Source organism: Megalops cyprinoides, chromosome 10, assembly GCF_013368585.1.
Source record: "Megalops cyprinoides isolate fMegCyp1 chromosome 10, fMegCyp1.pri, whole genome shotgun sequence".
Taxonomy (NCBI): domain Eukaryota; kingdom Metazoa; phylum Chordata; class Actinopteri; order Elopiformes; family Megalopidae; genus Megalops; species Megalops cyprinoides.
The window spans coordinates 37,964,975-37,988,083 of NC_050592.1; the positions used below are offsets into that span (position 1 = coordinate 37,964,975).

At 43.6% G+C, this 23,109-nt stretch overlaps 1 protein-coding gene across 1 annotated transcript in view; it reads right to left on the bottom strand.

The window, feature by feature from the left end:
• LOC118784706 (protein FAM83H-like) overlaps nucleotides 1-1,478 on the bottom strand; it is a 34,814-nt gene extending 33,336 nt beyond the window's left edge. Inside the window, exon 1 of the mRNA XM_036539091.1 lies at nucleotides 1,215-1,478. The gene's annotated coding sequence lies outside the window, so the exon portion shown is untranslated. The remainder of the gene's footprint in view (nucleotides 1-1,214) is intronic.
• Nucleotides 1,479-23,109: the final 21,631 nt, after the last annotated feature.

Genomic DNA, 23,109 nt, shown 5'->3' on the forward strand with positions numbered 1-23,109 from the left:
TCTATGCAAATATGTTGAGATTTAATATGAAACCAAGACTATGTCTGCAACTGGATTACTATTCAAAAAATGTCACTTAAACAACAGTACTGATTCTTATATCTGATACAATTACCATGGGACAGGAACTTTATTTTTGTTTTGAATGTCGACAAGTTTCATTTCTAATAAAAATCATGTTATTAGAGTATAAATTATAAAGTGGAATTCAGACTGTCCACCGTTACATTAATTATCTCCTTAACAGACCTAACAACTTAAGCTGGGCAATTTACAGGTTGTTTTCACAGGTTGCATGTTGCTCGAGTGAACGAGTTCCCCACCTCAGAATCAAACCAACAAAACCAAAACCTTCAAATCAAGTATAAATTTCACTGGCTAAACGTTGTTGAATGAAAGTCATTGTAGGTAATGGCTTCAGCGAATTAACTACTTCTGAGCAAGTTTCCTCCTTCATAAAATATAGCGTCATTTTGAATTAAAATGAGATCACATTTTTATTAAATATCAACTCAAACCTCCCTTATTAACTTTACATAGGACTATTCTACAGATTTGTCCTATAATAGAATTCGAATTCGGATTAAAATCTGAATTAAAATGTGTTCCAAAATACAAGCATATTTTCCATTCCCAGATTTATAAATCTCCTTGTTGCTTTCAGTGCGTTTAAATTATTAGCGTAAAAGGAAATGAAAAGCGGAGGGGCAGCGACCGATCGCTGACTGCAATGCTCGCGAGCTGGGCGAACAGGTATAGCTCGCTCGCTGCCTGTGATGATATGTCTGCACAACAAATTGCACGTAAATAACTTTTGAAATAAGAATGCAATTTTATTACATCGCACTGTCAGTTAAACAGATGGCCGGTAGTCCTATTATGACAGATTCACAACTCTGAAAAAATCAACAAACGTGAGTTGTTTGTTGATGGTTGAGTACACAGCAGTCGCTACAGCCAGGAGTTGCCTTCTCACTGAAACAATGGACTAGCTCCATGCAAACTATGCGACCAACTGACATTTTAGACGTGTCATTCGCGAATATCCTGGGAACAAGACTGGACAGTTAATCTACGCAGTTTTGAACAAAACAACAGAAAATAAACTTAAGTCACTCGTGTTGAACCATATAGTTCTGGTTGTTGAACTTTGTAAAAGCGTACTTCGCCGCTGTTAGAGCATGAAAATACATTCTCAGTTTTGCTATACTTACCGTCGTTTATCGGCTGAGTATCTGGGTTTTTTTTTTTTTTACTTCCACTTCCAATGCTAATTCCTCCAGTTTTTATGCCGTCTTCTTTACCGATTTTCTGGTCGTAGTGTGTTACATTCCTGGTCTTGCTCACGACTCCACCCAGGAGGAACACAGCTGCAAATCACAGGAAACTCCAACAGAACAGTTTGTAGTTCGCACCATAGATCGTAAACTCTAAAGGTAATGTAAAGGCCTCTAGCAAGCCTCTCTGTTTGCGGACTTTTTGGGTCCGTTTTTGGGTCAGTGCTGCGCAGACTTTCTGATCTGTATAATGTGTTGATCGGCGGACACATATGGCCTAATGACAGCGGTAAACTATCCATAAGATTTAAAGATCGTTAAAACTGCGCCACATTGATCGAAACAAAAGAATAAAAGTATCAAAATCTTTATTTGGCTCCACCCAGTTTACCAAGACTGTCGCTAGCCGGCAGACAATGACATCAACTCTGGAGCTCGTACGGGAATGATTAAGTTTTTGATGAGTAGGTGCTGTTCCTAGCAAGATAATTGTAGTCGCCTGTATTTTATTTGATTGTTTTTGGACTTCACCTTTTAGCTGTGGAGGTGTGCAGGCTCTCTACACCTGGTCTCCCTAAACACATTTTATTATATATATTATAACATAATATATATTACATAATATATACATATAACATAACATAATAATACATAATATATATATATCTACACTACTACATCTACTCTACACTGTACATATAAATAATATATGCACACACACACACACACACACACACTCCATTGCCTTCAGTGTACTCCCAGGCATCAGAATCAGTTTTTATTGGCCAAGTACAGTTTTACACATACAAGGAATTTGGTTCCATGGTCTCTCGTAGTGCATTCACATAATGATTTACAAGGTGACAACAATGAACCCCATCCAACAGTAGTGGAACAACAAACAACAAGAGCAGTGCACAACACATACATAGAATGGCCTAAGGATGGAATGAATGAGGAATATAAAAAATAAATATGAACATATACTGGTCAATAAGTTAACAGCTACTGCACAATAAGTTAGAGTATACAGGAATGCAGGCTGTGGGTCTGTACAGCAATTTGTTTTAGGCAGCTATTGCACTGTGTTATATACAGCTATTGCACAATGAGCGTGAGATAAAGTGTACCTGAGTGCAGGATATGGGTATGTACAACTATAGTTGCACACCTATTGCATTGTGAGTTGTTAGTTTAACAGTTCAGGAGTGTGATTGCATGTTGGAAGAAGCTATTCCGGTGTTGGCTTGTCTTGGTGGGTAGTGATCTGAAGCGCCTGCCGGAGGGAAGGAGTTCAAATATGTGGTGGCCATCACCAATGATTTTGCCTGCCTGTTTTCTAGCTCTGGTATTGAAAAGATCTCAGAGTGTGGGCAGGTTGACTCCAATGATCTTTTCTGCAGTCTTGATGGAACACTGTAGTTTGTTGATGTCTTGTTTAGCCAAACCAGACTGTTATGGAGGTGGTGAGGACAGACTCAATGATTGCTGTGTGGAACTTTACCAGCAATTCCTGTGGTAGGTTGAACTTCTTCAGCTGGCACAGGAAGTATATCCTCTGCTGGGCCTTTTTTGCCACGGAAACAGTGTTGGTCTCCTACTTCAGGTCTTTGGAGCTGCCTGGTGAGGGGGATCAGGGGTGTGGAATCAAGTAGGTAATCAACTTATAATATTGCTCATTAGAATTGACACAGTGCTGGCAGGAAGGCATCCAGTCCTGGCCCTACACATCCTGCCCTTTCTCTGAACTTTAAGTAGAAGGACAAAGGCTCAACTGGGGTGATAAATCCCCATTTTAGAGAATATGGGGCATCTGTAAGTTTAGCACAAATTTGTGCTTTATGAATAATGCCTTGTCATATGTTAATTTAAGATTTAAGCAAGCTCAAACAAGGTCAACCATATGAAATACTGCAAGCCCTAGGCCACAGAGTTTATGTGTGAACCAACAGCAAACATGTTTACGCAAATTTATATTATAAGAACATCTTGTACCCTAATCAGCAATTATCTCAGCATGAGTCAAGCAGAAGAAAGTGCTTGGACAACCCAGCCTTTCTCTGACAGCAGGGAGAGTCACTGCACTGTCTGTGTGTGAGAATGGGCATGGGTGTGTATGTTGGCAGGTTGCTTTGTATTTAATTGCGTATGCATGCAGCAACACCTCATTCCTGCCGAATGTGTTTGAACACAACAACTTGCATGATGAGTGAAGAGCAGAACAGGACCTAATGGGTGCGACCAGCTGAAGAATGTGTCAGTGTAGCCCAGGGATATGTTCTTCCTTCTTAAATCCCCACACCGCCTGTGGCAAAGGCATTTCGTGGCCTCATGACAAGATTGTTGAAATTATGAAAATTCCAAATGTCAGCATAAAATGGCAGCTGGAAAAAAAAGGAATCACACGTCATTTCAAATGTATTGCTCTCAACTGCTGAAATGTAACTATGAAATTGATAGACAAGTTACTTCTGGTCTCAGGGTGAAATGACAATTAAATCTGGTCCTGGCCAGCATACTGCCTATTTGCTGGTCAATTTAGTATAGAGCTTTTTTAATTGGTCCTGTTAGGTTCTACTTTGTGGAACGGACAGTTGAATGAAGGAGATGAGACTGGTCTTGCAGAGACGAGGTTTATTCCCCAGGAGCCAAAGTTACGCATGTCAACAGCGCCCAAACTAAGACTGCCTAGGCTCAGATGAGCACTCACAGAAATACCTAGGTGTGATTAGGCCACACCTCAACAGTTGTTGGACTACAGGCATTGATGTGTTGATGACCCTTTGTTCTACATCAGTTCCCGCAGACAATTTGGTGTCATTTGCCTTGGTATGTAGTGACACTTTGCCCTGGGACAGTTCCTGTGGATAAGTAGATAAATGCAATGTAGATCCTAACAGTCCCCTGTGATCAATGACCTTATGTCCATCTCGGTCCAAGGTCTTTTTATTCTCTCATAGTAAAATATAATATTCAAAATGCAATGCATTTGGAGGAACAAGGGACAAAGGGACAAAAAAGAACCGCTAACTTAGAGAAGGCATGCATTCACCTGAGAGACCACAGGCATTTACCTACACACTACCAAACCCAGTAGCTAGCCTACCAGACATTGTGTTCTAACTACATTGTAATTTAGTGCTGACATGCATTCTACATTATCTAAAATCCACCCAGTCCAAGAATTACTTATAAAGTGGTAAACACAAAAGAAAATGCATATAAACCTGACCTGTATAAACCTGAGGGTACTCCATTCTTCCCCAAGTGCCCCCCCCCCTCCCCCCAATACAATAATTGCAAAGGTGTTATGTTTATATGAACTACTTTCCTATATGGTACATTGGGTCTATTTTATGTTGCGGACCCCTATTACATTGTTCAGTTAGTAGGCTGCACATTAATACCGTGGTTCAGTGAGAGATTCAGTGACATATTAAATGAGCAGAGACACATTAAAAAGTTGTGGTGAACTTTGTTGGCTGTACAGCATTGTTGTGTGAGTGCACAAACACAACAAAAGGTTATATAGTTATGCTACTACGATGTAAGATGTGTGTGTGTGTCCCATGTTTATTTTTACATCTAAAGATACCACTCATAACATAGCTAGACAAGTTACACAAGCAGTCTAAAGGAATTGACACCTGCAGCAGACATGCTGGTCAGTACAGTCACAACACAACACACAGTTCTCTGTCTTTGCTCAGAGGCTGTACTTCCACAATGATGCTGGTGCTCAGCCCTATGCTCATTCATTTCCTGGGCACCACACCCCTACCTATAGTTGCATGCTCATTACTTGCGAGAGGTAGCATGTGTGCAATGCATATGTGTACAACAACATATGTATTTTTGAAGCACCAAGTCTTTGTAGCAATAGTCTCACAGTGAAATTTTCACTTCCACATGGCTACTGTGCTGCTACTTGTATGCAGCTATCTACAGAGTGGGATGGCTGAATTTACAGAATTCACCACTGTAACTGTCAATGGCCACAGTAAAGATTTTTAATACTGGATTCATTTATTGTACTAAGAACTGAAACAGTTTTACTATCCATGTATTCATTTCTATGTGAAATCCATTTTATTTTACACTAGACATGGGGGGAAGGTGACAGAATGGTAGTTTTGCTCTCAGCTTCTATGATAACAGGGATAATATGAATGAACCTTGCTCAAGAGCACTTCTCATGCGGTATGTCTATGCTTTAATAGTAGTGCATATATTGTAGCAAGATGAAGAAGTACTGCTACCTGGATGAGGAACAGAAATACCTGGTACATCGATACATAGATATCTGGTACACTGTTTAAAGCCCCTTTCACACATGCACTGGACGCCGGAACGTATCCGGCCCTTACCCGGAGGAGCTGTATGTGAGAACGCAAATGTCCGAATCAGTCGGACCGGACATGTGACGGACTTCATTCTGTCAGCTCCCTAGTACAAAGTCCGGCTCATGTCGGAGTGAGCCCATGTGTGAATAGAGCAGGTACCGTTCTGGAGAATCCACCGCGAGCGAGTGGGCATGTTGATGATGTTTCTATCTTTCTATCATGCGACTGGTGCGAAACTGGAAGAATACAAACATCTGCCTTGTACTCTTTTCTGCGTACCTGTACATTGCTTTCCACTCTTTCGTTGACATTGCAGATACCTCCAAATACATGCTATTTTGAGTCCAATGATCATTAAAGAGATGTCTCTTATGTCTCTCTTGTCTCTTATGATGATTAATAACGTTGGTTAGTAGTTTATTATCTGATTAGTAGCTAGCTAAGCTGTAGCTAAGTAACAGTGATAGGTATAGTGAGATAGGTGAACTGGTGACCTAACATTACATAGCAAACAACAAAAACCTACCTTCTTGTTATAATAAATGTATAATTAATAATAAATTATGTGTACCGGTAGCACCATTTGGATGACTACGTCTGATTTTTTTATAGGCTACCCAAAACTACAATAGCCATGTTCACTTTTTCCTCCTCTGTGCCACATTATGTACCCGTACCACCGAAAGGTAAGACACTGAAAAGAAAAAACCTGAAAATACCTAAACTCGTGAATACTTTATGTGATCTCGTCAATACTTTTCACTCATGAGAATGTAAGTGGCGTCTAACTGGAAAATACGAGGAAATCTGGATATTTCTAAACTCGCAATGATTTCAAGAGACAATGTAACATACTACAAATGTAATTATTAATGGTCGCATACTGGGTACTACACTGAAAAATAGCATGCAGTATACAGTATATACTTGTGTAGTACGCAGTACACAGTATGCAGTAGGCGGTTTCGAATACAGCCACTGTGATTTCTGCAGCGTAGTTTTTGCATCATGTCCTGCCTCCTGCACGCTCTACCCAGGCGCCGCCCCTCACCTAAACCAAAGCGGAGTATTTCCTGTAGGTGAGAACGTGTCTGTCACGGACAATCTCCCGTTGTGTGCTACATGTGTGAAAGGGCAATTCCGGCCAATTTCCGGACCTGATTCTCCGCACTTTGCCCGGAGTTCATATGTGAAAACGGCTTAATTGTACCCATATTCCTTCCTATTCCAACACACATTATCTTATCTACAGCAGTCAGCTCCTTAGTATAATGTTTGTAGGAGAGTTAGTGGGAAACAAACATTTTTGTATTCCCTTATTATTGTAATTAAGAAAAAAAATAACATGGACAAATTTCAGCTGTACAGACACAATATAGTCCTGGGGCCTCACTTGCCAATGTGTACACAACTACTCCTCCATTTATTCCTCTGCACAAAAAGTATAATATGCATATGCCTAATTTATAATAATTATAATTTAGTCTAGTAATTTGGTCCTTCACAGGTAGCTAATGCATGCGATGAAAATGATACAGGTCAATAATGCTATAAAATTAGTCATCTTTGTGGGAAACAATTATGAACCTCAAGGCTTCTTAATCTCACCAAGCACCAGCATAAGACACAGTAACACTACTATATTTGTGTATTTCGTCAGAGGGAAACTGAAACATCCAATATGCAATAAATTAGACAAAAATAGGTAATATCTGTGTATCTGTATGTACAGTATTATGGCACTATAACCACAGAAACGTGCCAGTTGTACCACAGACATTCTATTATGACCAGATATTCTGCTCAGACCGCATCCTTTCCACCCTCCCCTCTAAGTGGTTCCAGTTGTTAACCGGGTGCTCCCTTGAGTCATCCGAGGATGGATTTTGTTTTAAGACCACACCCCTTCGACAAAATTCATAATGAGCCAGCGAATCACACTTGTTTCTTCAGCAGTAGTGGTGTTCAAAAGAATTCTTTTTAGTGATTCGGTTCCTTTCATTCAGTTCAATAAAATGATTTGAATCTTTGACTCACTGATTTGTTCATTTCCATATCCGGTCGGGATACACGAATCTGTAAATAGTTTTATTGCTTTTTAAAAATTACTCTACATTGTTCCAAACATCATGTCCACTATTAGCCTGCTCTATGGCAAAACAGCACGTGTGAAACCAAATATCAATGAAATTAATCATAATTAGCTAAATCATAATATTCATTATGCTATTCAAACAATCATGTGGCCGTAAAGTATACTTCATCTTTAGGAAGGTAATAGAACCCCATATTTTAACATATATAACAGCCTAAGTACATGTCATTTGCTTTAAAAAAAAAAAAAAAACGCTTGTATTCAAAGTGAAATACTTCATTTTACAAGTTTTGAATTAACCGAGCCCAAACATTTTAATATACTTATAGGCCTAGTCAGTGATGTCGTGTTTGTATTTGTTGTTAATGTAGACAGTACGCTACAAATGTGATGCATAGGCTTATGCATCACATTTGTTTTGTAGCCTACCATGTTGATTTGTCAGTATTTATTAATAAAGACTTTATTCACATTAAGGGCGAGGGCGAGAGCAAGGGCGAAACGGCAGAGACAAAACAGCATCTTGAAAGGATCGGCGCACGCCAATACCGATTCCTCTGGAACAGTTTGCAGGCCTAGTACCACCTGCCGGAATAAAGTTACCAAAAAAGGGAACAAACCTTGTTTAAAAATACTGTACCCTGCACGTACGTACCCGCTATGGGACGCCGTTTGTAAAAATGTATACACTGATTTATCCTGCACAGTTTTTGCACATTTACCATTGTCAAATGTAAAAAAAATGCAGTACAATTTTAAACTGTTTTTCATACATTTACAGACAAATTTATGCAAATCTGTCAAAGTAAGTAAGTTTACAATGTAACACTTATATTTACACAAGTTATTATTTCATATTTTTCATTAATGAAAAATATTACCCTTCAAAAAGACTGACAGATTTGCATCAATTTGTCCGTAAATGTATGAAAAAGTGAGTTTAAAATTGTACTGCATTTTTTTTACATTTGACAATGGTAAATGTGCAAAAACTGCAGGATAAATCAGTGTATACATTTTTACAAACGGCGCCCCATAACCCGCAATGTGGCAAACGCACATCAAAGATGAACACCAGGAAATGTTATGGCTTGGCAGATGAAGCTACAAACAAAAACAATTGTGCTTGCTACCACACAAATCACAGGGAAAATACAGCACTAGGACTGAGAATGTGACTACCTGAAGTAGCAGAGGAATATACTGAAAGTTACGCCGGCAGCAGCTAGGGCTGTGACAATAACTGCAACACCACAATACCACGGTCATGAGACGCCTACCACGGGGTTGAGCTCATTACCGCATCACCACAATTATTTATTTATTTTAGGGCTGTCAACCGTAACGCAATAACGCTCATTCGCGATTAATCTGGAAACTTTAACGCCTTAATGTTTTAACGCAAATTAATCATAGTGTAGCGAATCACCTGAAGCCAGCATGTTATTGTTAGTAATGTTATTCTGGATCCTACCCATTATGCTTTGTGCTGGGGTTAATAAAGTACTGTTTCGTTGTGTTTTTCATACAAGTTTTCATACAAGACAATTGCCTGTTGTTATTGGTGTGAATTACAACACATTACATGTTCAGAATTATAGTAACCGTCAACCGGAACCGTAGAGTTGAGAGTCGAGTCACCAATGTACCATTAGAGAGGAATCTCTTTCCCATTATGCTGAGAGAGTGTAGCCTTGTTGCATCACCCTCAATAAAGCATATAACCAATTAAACTGTTCCACGCCACACTGGTGTCAGACATTCAACGGTTAGCTGGACGAGCCTACCCCGATCTCCCCCAGTCCTCCATTCGCTGCCTTGCACTGGATGTCTTCCTCCGCAGCCTTCAGCCCCCCCAGCTGCAGCAACAGGTGCGTCTGGCTCACCCCCTGACCCTAGCATAGGCATTGTGAACAGCTGAGGAGGTAGAAGCTATCCTGAATGAAGGTGGAGTGACTACAGTGGCTCCAATGCCTTGGCCCCAGATACAAGGGAGTGAGGAGGAAACTGCCCCGGTCCTAGCCATGCAGCAAGTAGAACCCTTTCTGTGTTGGGGGTGTGGGAAGCCAGGCCATCGCAGGCGGGAGTGTCCACGGCCCAGACGATGGCCCTTGCCCCCGAACCCAGCTTCGACAGCCACTGCCTTATCAGGGCAGGGAAACACCAACGGGTCGGCCTAGAGGGGGAAGGCCGACCCATGCTGCTTCACCCCAACACATCACAGGGCCGCAAGTGGTGGGACAAATTGCTCCGGGGATGAGCCTTATTGTGCCCTGTCAACTCAACGGAGAGCCCTCCACTAGGGCCGTGTTCTTTTCCCACTATAAGCCTGCTCAGCCCAGGAGTGTTGGAAAACAACGTCAAGTGGCAGCCTACCGGGACAGAGATGAAGACCGTCACTGGGCAGAAGGTGCGGATGCGGGGAAGATGTGTGCTGAAGTTGCAGCTCGGAGGCAGGGAGATTCTTCAGGAGTTCTGGCTGGCCAACATGAGTGAGCGGTGCATCCTGGGCCTGGACTCCTTAGGAGCAGTGGGCGCAGTCATCAAGGCAGCGGAGTCACACCTGGAAGTGGGAAATCAGGTGGTGCAAGTGTTAGCAGAAGACACATCCAGGGTCTGCACAGTAAGTGGAGACCGAGTAATGAATGTAGCTGAAGGGCCCTGGGAGTCTCCCCAGTGACAGCGGCAGCTTTGGAAGAGTTAACTGAAAGAAGCACAGAGGGGCTGACTGAGGACAAAGGGGCCCAGGTACGGGCCTTATTAGCACATTACCGTCACCTCTTCGCAGTCAGTGACCCGGAGTGTGGTCGCACTAACCTCGTCCGGCATGACATCGACACAGGCAATGCACTCCCCGTCCGCCAACGTGCCCGACGCCTCCCCTTAACTAAGTTCCAGGCAGCAGAAGAAAAGACCCAGGAGATGACTTCGGCTGGGGTGATTGAGCCCTCTGACAGCCCCTGGGCTTCCCCAGCTGTGTTGGTAACCAAAAAGGACAGGTCTATCTGCTTTTGCGTAGATTATCGACGGCTTAACGCTGTGACCCATAAAGATTCATATCCCCTCCCCCACAGTGACGAGGCCCTGGACAGTGTTGCCGGCTCCCGGTGGTTTACCTCTCTAGATCTGAGAAGCGGGTACTGGCAGGTGGAGCTGGTGCCAGAGGCTCGGGACAAGACTGCCTTCACCATTGAGCACCGGGGGGGCAAGCACCATGGCAATGCGGATGCCCTCTCCCGGCAGCCCTGCATGGAGGAAGCTTGTCGTCACTGCCATCGCTTGGAGGAATGGGAGCAGCAATGGTCCTGTCCAGCTGTACGGGCCCTCTCTTGCCCACTCCTGCAATTATCCCCAGCAGAAGTAGGGGATCTCCAGTGGCAAGACAGTGATTTGAGCCCAGTGATGCACTGGTTGGAACATCAGAATCAGAATCAGAATAGACTTTATTGTCATTGCACGGTGGGGGTGCAACGAAATTGTGGGTGGTCTGCAACAACAGCGCACTGAGGAACATTTATGTAAACACAATACAAATAAGGCACACGATATAGAAAAAAATATATACAAAATATACAATAAAATACAATAAATACAGTAAAATACAAATTTAAAAAGAAGACACATTGTAAATAAAAAGAAATATAAAGAAAAACTTGTGCATTAATATGGCCTGGCACTTAAAAGTGCACAGTGGAATTGCACAGTTGTATTGAGGTAGAGGCTTGGGGGGGGGGTGTCAATGTTTGTTAGCAGTCCGTATGGCCCAGGGGAAGAAGCTATTGGTTAGTCTGGTGGTGTGGGACTTGATTGACCTGAAGCGCCGTCCGGAGGGCAACAGGTCAAACAGGTGATAGGCGGGATGTGAGGGGTCTCCTGTGATGGCCTTAATTTTACTGAGGCAGCGGGATCTGGATATGTCGTCCAGGGAGGGCAAAGGGCATCCAATAATTTTTTGGGCGGTGTTAATAACCCTCCACACAGCCCCCAGAGAGTATGTTAATATGCTCTCCACAGAGGAGTGATAGAAGGCCAGCAGCAGCTTCTTGTCCAGGTTGTTCTTCCTGAGGACACGCAGGAAGTGCAGCCACTGCTGAGCCTTCTTCACTAAAGCCTTGGTGTTGGATGTCCAGGAGAGATCTGCAGAGATGTGGGTGCCCAGAAACCTGAAGGTGGTGAGTTTCCACACGTTCTCTATTGATGAGGAGAGGGGCGCGGACTTGTCTGTGTTTCCTGAAGTCCATGATAAGTTCTTTTGTTTTAAGGACGTTCAGTGACAGGTTATTTTCTGAGCACCACACAAAGAGTTTCTCTATCTCATCCCCATCGGAGATGAGCCCAACCACAGTGGTGTCGTCCGCAAACTTAATGATGCCGTTGGTTGGGTGGGACGGAGCGCAGTCGTAAGTGTACAGGGTGTACAGTAAGGGGCTCAGCACGCAGCCCTGAGGAGAACCAGTGCTGAGTGTGAGCGTGGAGGAGAGGTGGGGGCCAAGTCTGACAAATTGTGGGCGGTTTGTGAGAATATGTTTGATCCAGGTGCAGGTGGGGCGGTCCATCTGCAGTTTGAACAGTTTGGTAACTAATATGTCTGGGATGATTGTGTTAAACGCTGAGCTGTAATCCACGAAGAGCATCCTCACATAGCTCTTCCGGTTCTCCAGATGACTCAGCGCTCTGTGAAGTGTTATGGCGATGGCGTCCTCTGTAGATCGGTTCGCTCTATAAGCAAACTGGTGGGGGTCGAAGGAGGGAGGGAGGCAGTCTCTGATGTGCCGAGAGACTAGCCGCTCAAAACACTTCATGACTACAGACGTGAGGGCTATGGGTCTGTAGTCTCTGAGGCTGTCTATGGCGGGTTTTTTAGGAATGGGGATGATGGTGGCGGCCTTCAGACATGAAGGGACGGTGGCATGCGTCAGGGAGAGGTTGAACAGCTTGGTGAGGATCCCTGCCAGCTGGTCTGCGCATACCTTGACCACAGTCCCCGGGATGCCGTCAGGTCCAGCAGCTTTCCTGGGGTTCACTGGTCTCAGTGTCCTTCTCACCTCATGCTCCTGGAGAGAGAGAGGGGGGGGGGGTGCTGGAGTTGTGGGGAGGCAGTGTGTGCAGGTGTGTGGTGGTCTCAAAGCGGGCAAAGAAGCTGTTCAGCTCCTCTGCCAGCGTGCTGCTGCTGCCGGTGGTCGTTGGGCTCTGGCCTTTGTAGTTGGTTATGGCCTGGATGCCCCTCCACATCTGCAGAGGGTTGTTGTCCATGAGATAGCCCTCCATCTTCCTCCTGTAGACCTCCTTGGCATGTTGGATGCCTCTTCTCAGGTTGGCTCTGGTAATGCTGTACAGTGAGCTGTCTTCCGCCCTGAAGGCAGAGTTACGAGCTCTGATCAGAGTCTGGACTTCATTCATCATCCAGGGTTTCCCGTTTGGAAAAACCCAGATGCGTTTGTCCACTATGACATTTTCTATGCAGCTCTTTATGTAGAAAAGCACAGTCTCTGTGTATGCCTCTAGGTCCTGCTGTTCAAAGATTCCATTTTGTACAAGCAAAACTGTAAGGGCTCAGCCAAGGACTCAGTCGCAGACCAAGAGAGCTTCAGGTTCCAGGCGGGTTTATTTATGACGGCAGGCAAGTTGCGAAACAAAAGCAGGCAGGGTCGAAAACCGGAAGGCAGTCCGTGGACAAAAGCAGGGTCGGTAACAGAAGCAGGCAGGGTCAGGAACCGGGCAGGCAAACGATCAGGCAACGGGACAAAACGGCAGGCAGAAAACGAAGATGAAAGGCAGGCAGAGTCAAACACGGAGAAATCAGACATCCAAAAAACTGCGGGAACGAAACAGGTACGACAATGCTGAGACGAACTGGCAAACAAGACAAGAACAAGCAGGGTAGAAATAGGGCTGGGCTGATGAGGAGATGGGATGCAGGTGAGCAGGCAGGCAGGTGAAGGTAATGGTGCAATCAGGTGGGCGGGGACCAGGCGGGGAGCGGGGCAGGGCTGGAACACAAGGAAAAACAAAAAGCACATGGACAGGGAAAAACAAAAACACCACAGCTAGGGGGGCGGAGCCCTGACAAAAACAGTCCTGTAGCTGAGAGAGAGCATTTTCAGGCCAGGTTCTGATGGTTTGTGTGCTCGGTTTTGTTTGTTTTCAGAGGGGGGTGTAGGCTGGAATGAGGAGCAGAGAGAAATGGTCGGATTGTCCTAGGTGGGGGAGGGGCGTCGCTCTGTAAGCATGCTTAATGTTGGTATAGACACGATCAAGTGTATTTTCTCCCCTAGTAGAACACTTCACATGCTGGTGGAGTTTGGGGAGCACAGTCTTTAAGCATGCTTGGTTGAAATCCCCAGCGATTATGTGGACGCCGTTGGGATGAGTCCTCTGTTGTTTGTTAACAATGTGTTGAAGATGTCCGAGCGCCGTGCAAACGTTAGCATCCGGCGGGATATAGACAGCGGTAACGATGACTACAGTTAGCTCCCGTGGCAGATAGAACGGTCTGCACTGGACAGACATGGCCTCTAGGTCCGGTGAGCAGTGGCTGTCTATTATTTTGCTGTTAGAACACCAGCCCTCAAGCACGTAAACACAGAGCCCCCCCCCCTTTGCTCTTACCGGAGGCTTTGTTCCGGTCGTGGCGATGGATGGTCCGTCCTGCTAGCTCCACCATAGCGTCGGGGATTTGCGAGTGCAGCCAGGATTCCGTCACAATCAACAGACAACACTCACGGATGAGGCATTTGTAGGCTGTGACTGTAACTCATCCATTTTGTTTGCGAGGGATCTGGCGTTTGTGAAAATAGATGGTAGCGGAGGTTTGTGCGGTTGCTTCTTTAGTTGAGCTAGCAGTCCGGTAAAACTGTAGTAGAGAGCCTTGAGCCGCTGCGTCCGTAAGCGCCGCCAGAGAACACCCCAGCAAGGAGACAGCTAGCCCACATTCACCTACCGTGAAGGCTTTGCTGGGCCAGTGGGACTCACTGCGGCTGCAGGAGGGTCGGCTCTATGGGGCTTGGCATGAGCCGGCAACAGGTAGGGTCACCTGGCAGTTGGTTGTCCCCCAATCTCTCCAGAAACAAGTGCTTCAGGCTGTACATGGACCTCCTGGAGTTGGGCACTTTGGTGTCACAAAGACACTTAGGAGGAGAAATTCTACTGGGGGAGGTGTCGCCGTGATGTCGAGAGCTTTTGCCATCGCTGTGACATCTGCAACGCCAAGAAGGGGCCTACGGGGCAGTCACATGCTCCACTACAGCAGTACAGAGTAGGGGCCCCGATGGAGAGGATCGGAGTCGAGGTGGTTGGACCATTCCCAGTGACAGATGATGGAAACTGTTACATCCTTACAGTGATGGATTACTTTACCAAGTGACCAGAGGCGTATGCCATCCCTGACCAGTCTACCACCACCATTGCTGACTGCTTGGTAGAGGGCATGTTCTCCCGGTTTGGAGTGCCAGAAGAGCTACATAGTGACCAGGGGCGGAATTTTGAGTCCCAAGTATTCACAGAGGTGTGCCGTCGCCTGGGGGTGCAGAAGACAAGAACCACCCCGGTGCATCCCCAGAGTGATGGCTTGGTGGAAAGATTCAATCGCACCGTGATAACTCAGCTCGCCATGCTCACTGCCAGACATCAGAGGGATTGGGACCACCATCTACCCTTAGTTCTCCTGGCATGCCGCTCTGCAGTACAGGAATCAACAGGAAGCACACCCGCAGCTCTTATGTTTGGGAGGGAGCTCCGCACCCCAGTGGACCTGGCTTTTGGACGGCCCCCAATTCCAGATATTCCAGGGCCACCTGATCTGGAGTATGTTCATAGGCTACAGGATCGGCTGGAGAATGTGCACTGTTTGGCTTGAGAGAATATGGCTGTGGCAGGACAGCGGCAGAAAAGAGCCTATGACACCCGCTGTCAGGGTAGGGGATTCAAAGCGGGGGAAAGGGTGTGGGTGTTAATCCCACGCCGTAAGAAGGGGCATTCCCCAAATCTTGACAGCGATTGGGAAGGGCCCTGCCTAGTCATGCAGAAGATTTCAGAGGTGACCTACCTTGTGTGGCTATGTTTAGCTAGAATTTCTCCAATCTAGTGTTCTAATTGCACCAGTTTTAGCATATGCACTAAACGGCTAATCACACCGGTGTGACTGTACACGCGAAAGGGTTAAAACAAAATTTGCCGTTCAGCACATCTGCGTTTGCCTGGTAAAATAAAGACAGCAAAATAAAGAATGAGTACATTTCGATTTTTTGCAGCACTTTATACAAACAGTGATTGTAGTAGATAGCCTACCGACATCATGAATGTTCAATTATGTTGCATGTTTAAAAACCATTAGCCTAATGTTCCCTTACTATGTTCTTATTTGTCATTTGATTTGAAAAATAATTAACTGTTTTAATGCGGCTACATATAGCCTACCTGATCATGCTGCTTCAGACGCCATTATTGTATAGCCTACAGAATTATGTGAATTAAAAATATAAAATATTAAAATGTAAAAATGTTAAAATGTAAAATATTTGTAAGTTTGCAATCACTTTCTAAGCTGTAATCAGCCTTCCTGAGAATTTTGCAGGAAAATAAACAAGTTGTTCATGTGCAAACGTTATGGGTTGGCTTTTTGTGTTGCGAGGGGTCGGGGGTCAGAGGTCGGTGCCGGGGGGAGGGGGTGCGGTAAACCGCTAAATTACGGTAATTTGTTGCTTTATTACCGCAGGAAGGAAAAATCATTACCGTCACAGCCCTAGCAGCAGCTGCAAAATCAAGCTGAAAAGAAAACGGATAATTCGATGGGTGCAAGCAAAGCAGTACACAGCAAATCGACACACACCTTTCCAACAGTGTAGGAGCAGGTAGCGAAAGGGGCGGATATCCCGGAAGCGGATGTTCGGGTAGGGTTTACCTGGGTCTTATTACACTGGGAGCTTGTTAGATATGCTAATTGATTACCGGGAAACTGAACAGAAACAGGTGCGAAAAGGGAGGATGATGCTACCCGGCTACAACAGCCTACGTAAAATTGCAGTTGTGATAAACAAGAACTGCAATACATTGTGCGCACCTAAAATATGCTACTGCTAAAAATGTAAATATAAAATAATATTCCAGGCAGATGAGCAAAATAATATTTAATAATATTTTTAATTTTAATTTTAATAATTTTAATTTAAAACGCTCAACGTGGCTTGATGTATATAAACATCGATCAAAGACGACCAAATTTCTCTCACACATCTCTTGTCATAAACACACTCACATATCAAAAAATCAAAACCGAAATCCAATGAAGTCTTTCTTCTTCATTGGACCCCCATTATAAGAAACTGACCGTCATGAATTTAACATTGAGATTGAAAATTGACACTGAACTTTCTCCATAAGAATCAACAACCTACACATTAGGGTACATAACATGGTTTAAAATGGGCTAACATTCGGGGGAAAAAAAGCAAATAACACTTCTTTGTAAACTGCAAATACATTTTCATTGGTTCCACTTAGGTTTCATTCTGTGAACACGCTGAAAACATCAGATATAGCTTATACAAAACTCCATTGGATAACTGTAAAATAAATAGAAATAATGTGGTTGCAATGTATTAGGCCTACCACAAATTGAAGTTCCTTCAACACATTCATTTAACAACCTGTGCAAAATTGAGAAATCAGTTGTCTGTTATGAAAGACATCCAAATACACCCTTTCTTTCTGACCATTTAGACCATAATCAACTCCACAAGTGCTGATGTTCCAGATACTCAAGTAGCCCACAGAAGGCTGGTTTTATTGCTTCCTTAAACAGCACAACAGCCTTCAGCCACACAAACTTAATTGCAAAAGGGTATTCTAGTGATGAATTAGGCTTTTAAACATGATAATTTAGGATTAGCTAACATAATGTGCCATTGAAACACAGGAGTGATGGTGGCAGAACTGGGCCTTTTACACCTACATAGATATTCCATTCAAAATCAGACATTTTAAGATGTAATAGTCATTTACAACATTAACGATGTCTACACTATATTTCTGATAAATTTAGGTTAATTGAATAGAAAAAGTGTGGTTTTCTTTCAAAAACAAGGAAATTTCTCAGTGGAATCACTGAATGGGGAGTGAGAACGCTGTGTTTAAGCATGCACAGTGTAACACTCCACATATGATCAAGGCAAATATATCAGTGTTATCAATGACATACAAATTGAATATTAGCTATTTCTTCGCAATACAAAGAAATTTAACGCTGACAGATATGTTAGTTACCGACATTGAGTAGTTCTAAACATGAACTTAAATCAGTAATGAATTAATAATTGGCTAAATAATCCATCCAAACAAACATCATGAATATACATTTACATTTATTCATTTGGCAGACGCTTTTATCCAATATAAATGTTAACTAGATCAAACATAATGTTTACAAGAAGATAAAGGTGATTTACCTTGATGGCACTATCCTACACGAACAGGCTGACGACTTTCTTCTAGTTTCTGATAAATTGACAATCAGCAGCACCTGAGGTAAAACAGTTGACACTCTTCAAAAGAAAGGGGCGTGAGATACGCGGTTTTGATGGACACTTCTGACAGCCAATCGGATCCTGCTAGTGACCAAATTAAGCATCTTTCCATTGGTCTTCTGGATGGAAAATTCTGACAGTAGACACAGCTGATTAGGCGCGTTCAATGTACGGTGGGCTACAGGTCTCGCAATTTCTTTGGCACATTTCTCAAATGAGAATTAATTATAAGAATAAAATCTCTACATCACCTTGTCACTTGTGCAACAGTGACAGCAAATTCTCACTGGTTTGACCAGATTACAAATGATTTGTCAAATTCATGCAAATATACAACCCTATGTCGTTGATCAAAATATAGGCCTGCTGATGAAGTAGCCTATAACTCAAGTGATGTTGTAGGCTAATATGCCCCCCCCCCCCCCCAAATGTAAGCCCATTTTTACCACTTTATGTATCCTAATGTGTAGGTTGTTGATTCTTATGGCGAAAGTTCAGTAAATTTTCTGACTAAAAACCGTAGGCGAACGTGTCGTGTCTTTATTTTCAACCTCAATATTAAATCCATATAGTTCCATATAATGGGGGTCAATGAAGAGGACTTCGCGTAAGATAGTTACCACTTTCATTGGATTTCGGTTTTGATTTTTTGATATGTGAGAGTGTTTATGGCTAGAGACGTGTGAGAGAAATGTGGTCCTCTTTGATCGACGTTTAGGTACATCAAGCCACGTTAAGCGTTTTCTTTATAATGGGCGTAAATGGAAAGGAAAACACTTAACGTAAGATAACGACCATATTCCTTGGATTCCGGTTTTGATTTTTTGATATGTGAGAGTGTTTATGACAAGAGACGTGTGAGAGAAATTTGGTCTTCTTTGATCGACGTTTAGGTACATCAAGCCACGTTAAGCGTTTTAGAATGTCCCGTCACCAGCAGCCGGCTGCAAGTCTTCATAGTTCACCTCAACGATTCGTTCAAAAGGATTCGTTCGTTCACGAACTGTACAAACTATTCAGCTGTGACTGAGGCAATATTGTGTGGAACGCATCTGACTGCTCCTTATATAGAAAATTAGATGAAGTTCCATCAAAAGAAGAAAGCTCTAAATTTAAGTTTATTACACTGGCAAAGTCTTACAGTGCCAGCTAGGCACAGTGTAGCTCTTCGTGGTGTTAATCAGAGCGCATTTAGTAGCTGTTAGCATTGTGCAGTGTGTAACCTGTTGGTGTTGCATTCCTAATATGTGAAGTCTGCACTGGCATGCCCCTCGTTAACACGCCTCTGGACTCTCATCTGCCAATGTCAGCCGTGCTCCAGCACGTTTCTCTAACTGGTACTTCCTTTTTGCAATGATGAGTAAATTGCTTGGCTACCTCTTCGAGAAACACACACTCCCCCTCCATTCACAGGAACAGTAACAACTCTGATAAACTGCCAGGGTCTAAATTCAACCCATCCCCTTACTCTGTTTAGCTTTTTCTTTAACATTAGCCAACTATAATTAGCAAAATTATCCCACATTCTAAGACTCAACGAACGTTGCATTTACATGCAAGACTTAGAAATAAATTCCACTCATTCTGACATAAACCATAACCAAGCGAAAAACAGGCTTATCATTTAACACTTACCTGAGCCCGGACTGAGCAGACTGACTAAAAACCGTAGGCGAACGTGTCGTGTCTTTATTCTACCTCACTGTTACTATGGACACCAGCGCGTCTTCAGGAAACTGCACTCTGCACATTGATTGTCCTTCACAATCCTCCCACAGTTAAGGGAATTTATGAACTAATATGTTACCTAATTTTGTAATTTACAAAGTAAGAGTTATTGCTCCTTATTGCTGCTAGCTAGCTAACGTTAGCTAACTTAGTTCAATGTCACAAATAGGCTAACGTTATCTAGTCTAGCTAGGTCTAAATTGTATTAAGTTATTTTAACGTTAGCAACACAGTAATGTAATAAGTCAGCTGTCTGATCTATATGATTAGTTTGTCGGCTGAACAAATTTTTTCATACTAGGTTTTACCTCCTTATATTTTTGGTGAAGTGTTGGACTGAGTTAGCTAGCTAGTTAGTCTGACCCACTAACACGATTCTGTAGACTAACCAATCGGTCACACTAGCTACAAATGAGGACGACAAGCACTTGGCGTTTGTCGCTCGATGGGCGTTCCCGGGCGTGCCTAGCTCGTAGTTACCTGGTTACAAACGTGACGGACACCCTCCTGTATCGATAGTTGGCAGGGGGATCGACCCAGTAAATCACCACAGAGGTATTATCTGGTTACAAAAACATGGTTTTTGCATTTAAAAGTGTTTATTTCTCGCTTACTTTTACAAAATGAAAGAGAAAAAATGCCAAATATATTACATTTATACAGAAATACAGCTGTTTGAGACCGTATTCCGCCACCGTGGATTATTTTTTCGAGTTCAGCGACCAACGAATTACGTCACGTTGCCTTCATTCGGATTGGCAGTCGCCGTATCGCATCGCTCAACATTTGCATAAAATAGACTTCTCGTCTATTTTGGCCCCGCCTAGCTGTCGGCATAACGACCACCTGTCCTTTGTCGCTGTAAAACGCCCACTCTGAAAATGAATGGTAGCTGCTCACTTTGTCTCTATCTCTTGTAGCTAGCTAGTGTGACCAAGGGGGTAACGTTAGAAAAAGAAGCTGCAGATTTAAACTATAACTAGCGAGTAATATCAGCTGAAGAACGATGTATAATGTGTCTGGTGTCCTTGTGGAAATGCAGCCCAGTGGTACAAGTACACCATTTCCTTTCTTTTACTGAAAGTCAGTCTGCAGTTTGGTCATGTCATGGAGCAGAGAGGGAGCTGGGGGATGTCACAGAGTTCTTCCGACTGCTACCACTGCTTCAGCTTGCTACAGCTGTGGCAAAATACATACAGGGAGAGATCATGCAGAACATGATGGACAAGGGGTTGCCCAGGAGAGGTTTTGGAAACACTGCATTTGATCACACCTGATTTAAGCCTTCAAGATCACTGCCATGACTGTCGGGGAGGATCTGAATGTTATCTCTAACAGAAAGACACAATGCAATTTCTACCTGTGTTAGACCTTGACTGAAGTACAGTCTGATGCATTGATCAGTAATGGGTACTCCTGACATTTTCATCTTAAATCAGTTGCTACAGCTGTCAAGATGCCATCTATGCATGCTGACATGGCACTCCTGATCTCTGATAAACATTATAAGTAATAAGAAACGACATTTTGTTTTCTCTTGATAACGAAATAATTAACTTGTTATCACAAGAAAACTGTTACGGCCCGGTCTAGGGTCAGACCGTAACAGGGGAAAAGAGGGGAGACCACGGTCGCGAACACTGGGGAAAGTGTAACAGAATTTATTACACTTAACATGTAAAGACAAATAAAACATATAACATAAATCAAGTGGGTAACCAGGAACACAAACTCAGGAGTCGACAAGCCAAAATAACAAACAAAACACAATCTAACTAACGAGAGAGGGAAACTAACTGACCTAACAAAATAAATCTCAAAACAAAAGATACAGTAAAAACTTCCCTTTCTCCCTTCCTAACGAAACTGTAAAAGTTTGCTTGTCAGCGCTTGAGTCAATGATCACACGAAAGTTTACCTCGACTGTAGTTTAATCGTACAACAGCTTAACTGGCGCCAGATACATATCAGAATAGAGTTGGGAACAACAGAGCATTCTGATTGGACAGTGAGGCCTGCATACGGTGGCTGGTTGCAAACAAACAATGCAGATAATCATTTACCAAATGATCTACATCCCTTCTTTTTAGCCATTAACATTTAAAGAAAAGTGAATGGACCTAATAAAATAAAATATTTCCTTTTCTGCATCACCTTCTAAACTCTGCTGGTCCAGTATAAATTCTTAACACAGTTTTAACCTGATACTGGTTGGCATACGATTAACTTGCCACTATTAGCCAGCATAATGTCAGTACACACACAGTTAACATTACGTTACAACATACAACATATTGACATTCAGCATTACTGTCTGAACATGACAGAAGCATTTCCTTTTTTTTTTTTTACAAATATTTTGGGTTCGGTTTGCAGGTGCGACCCGCACGTGTAGTGTACGATCCACTGTTCTGGATGGGGACATGCACACGTGATTCAGCTATGGGAGAGGGCGGGTGTTGTGGACTGGTGGTGTCAGGTTCAGGTGTGTGTGGTGTGTGTGTTGAACCATCCACTGGAGGAGAACTGGCATCCTGGCACTCTGGGTCGTAGGGCTGGAGCTGTGGTGGAGGTGGCTCCGCCACAGGGAGGATGTGGCGCCGATTCCTCCTGTAGGTTTTCCCATTGGCCTGGATAATGTACGACCGTGGCTCCCTGCTCACCTCTGTCACAGTTCCAAGCTTGTCGTAGCCTTTGTCTGTCTGCATGCGGACAACTTGTCCCTCCTGTAAGGGCTGCAGTGGATGGCTTGACTTGTCATAATGACACTTCACTGTGAGCCTTTTGTTGAGAAGCTGGTCGCAGATTTGCCTGGTATCCCTTGCAGCGGGCTGCAACAACTTGCTGCACATAGGAATGCCAGCGCGAGTCTGCCTGGACATGAGACGTTCAGCAGGGGAGCCCAGTTTCGTGTCACGGGGAATGTTTCTCAGGTTTAGCAGGTTAAAGAAAACATCAGTCCCATCCCTGTGTGATTTCTCCATAAGCTGTTTGGCACTGCGTACAGCTCTTTCAGCAAGTCCATTCGATTGTGGGAACTCTGGGCTACTTGTGGAGTGGGTGAAATCCCACTGTTTGGCAAAATCTTTAAACTGCTGACTTGTGTATTGTCTACCATTGTCAGTGAAAAGTGTATGGGGTGCACC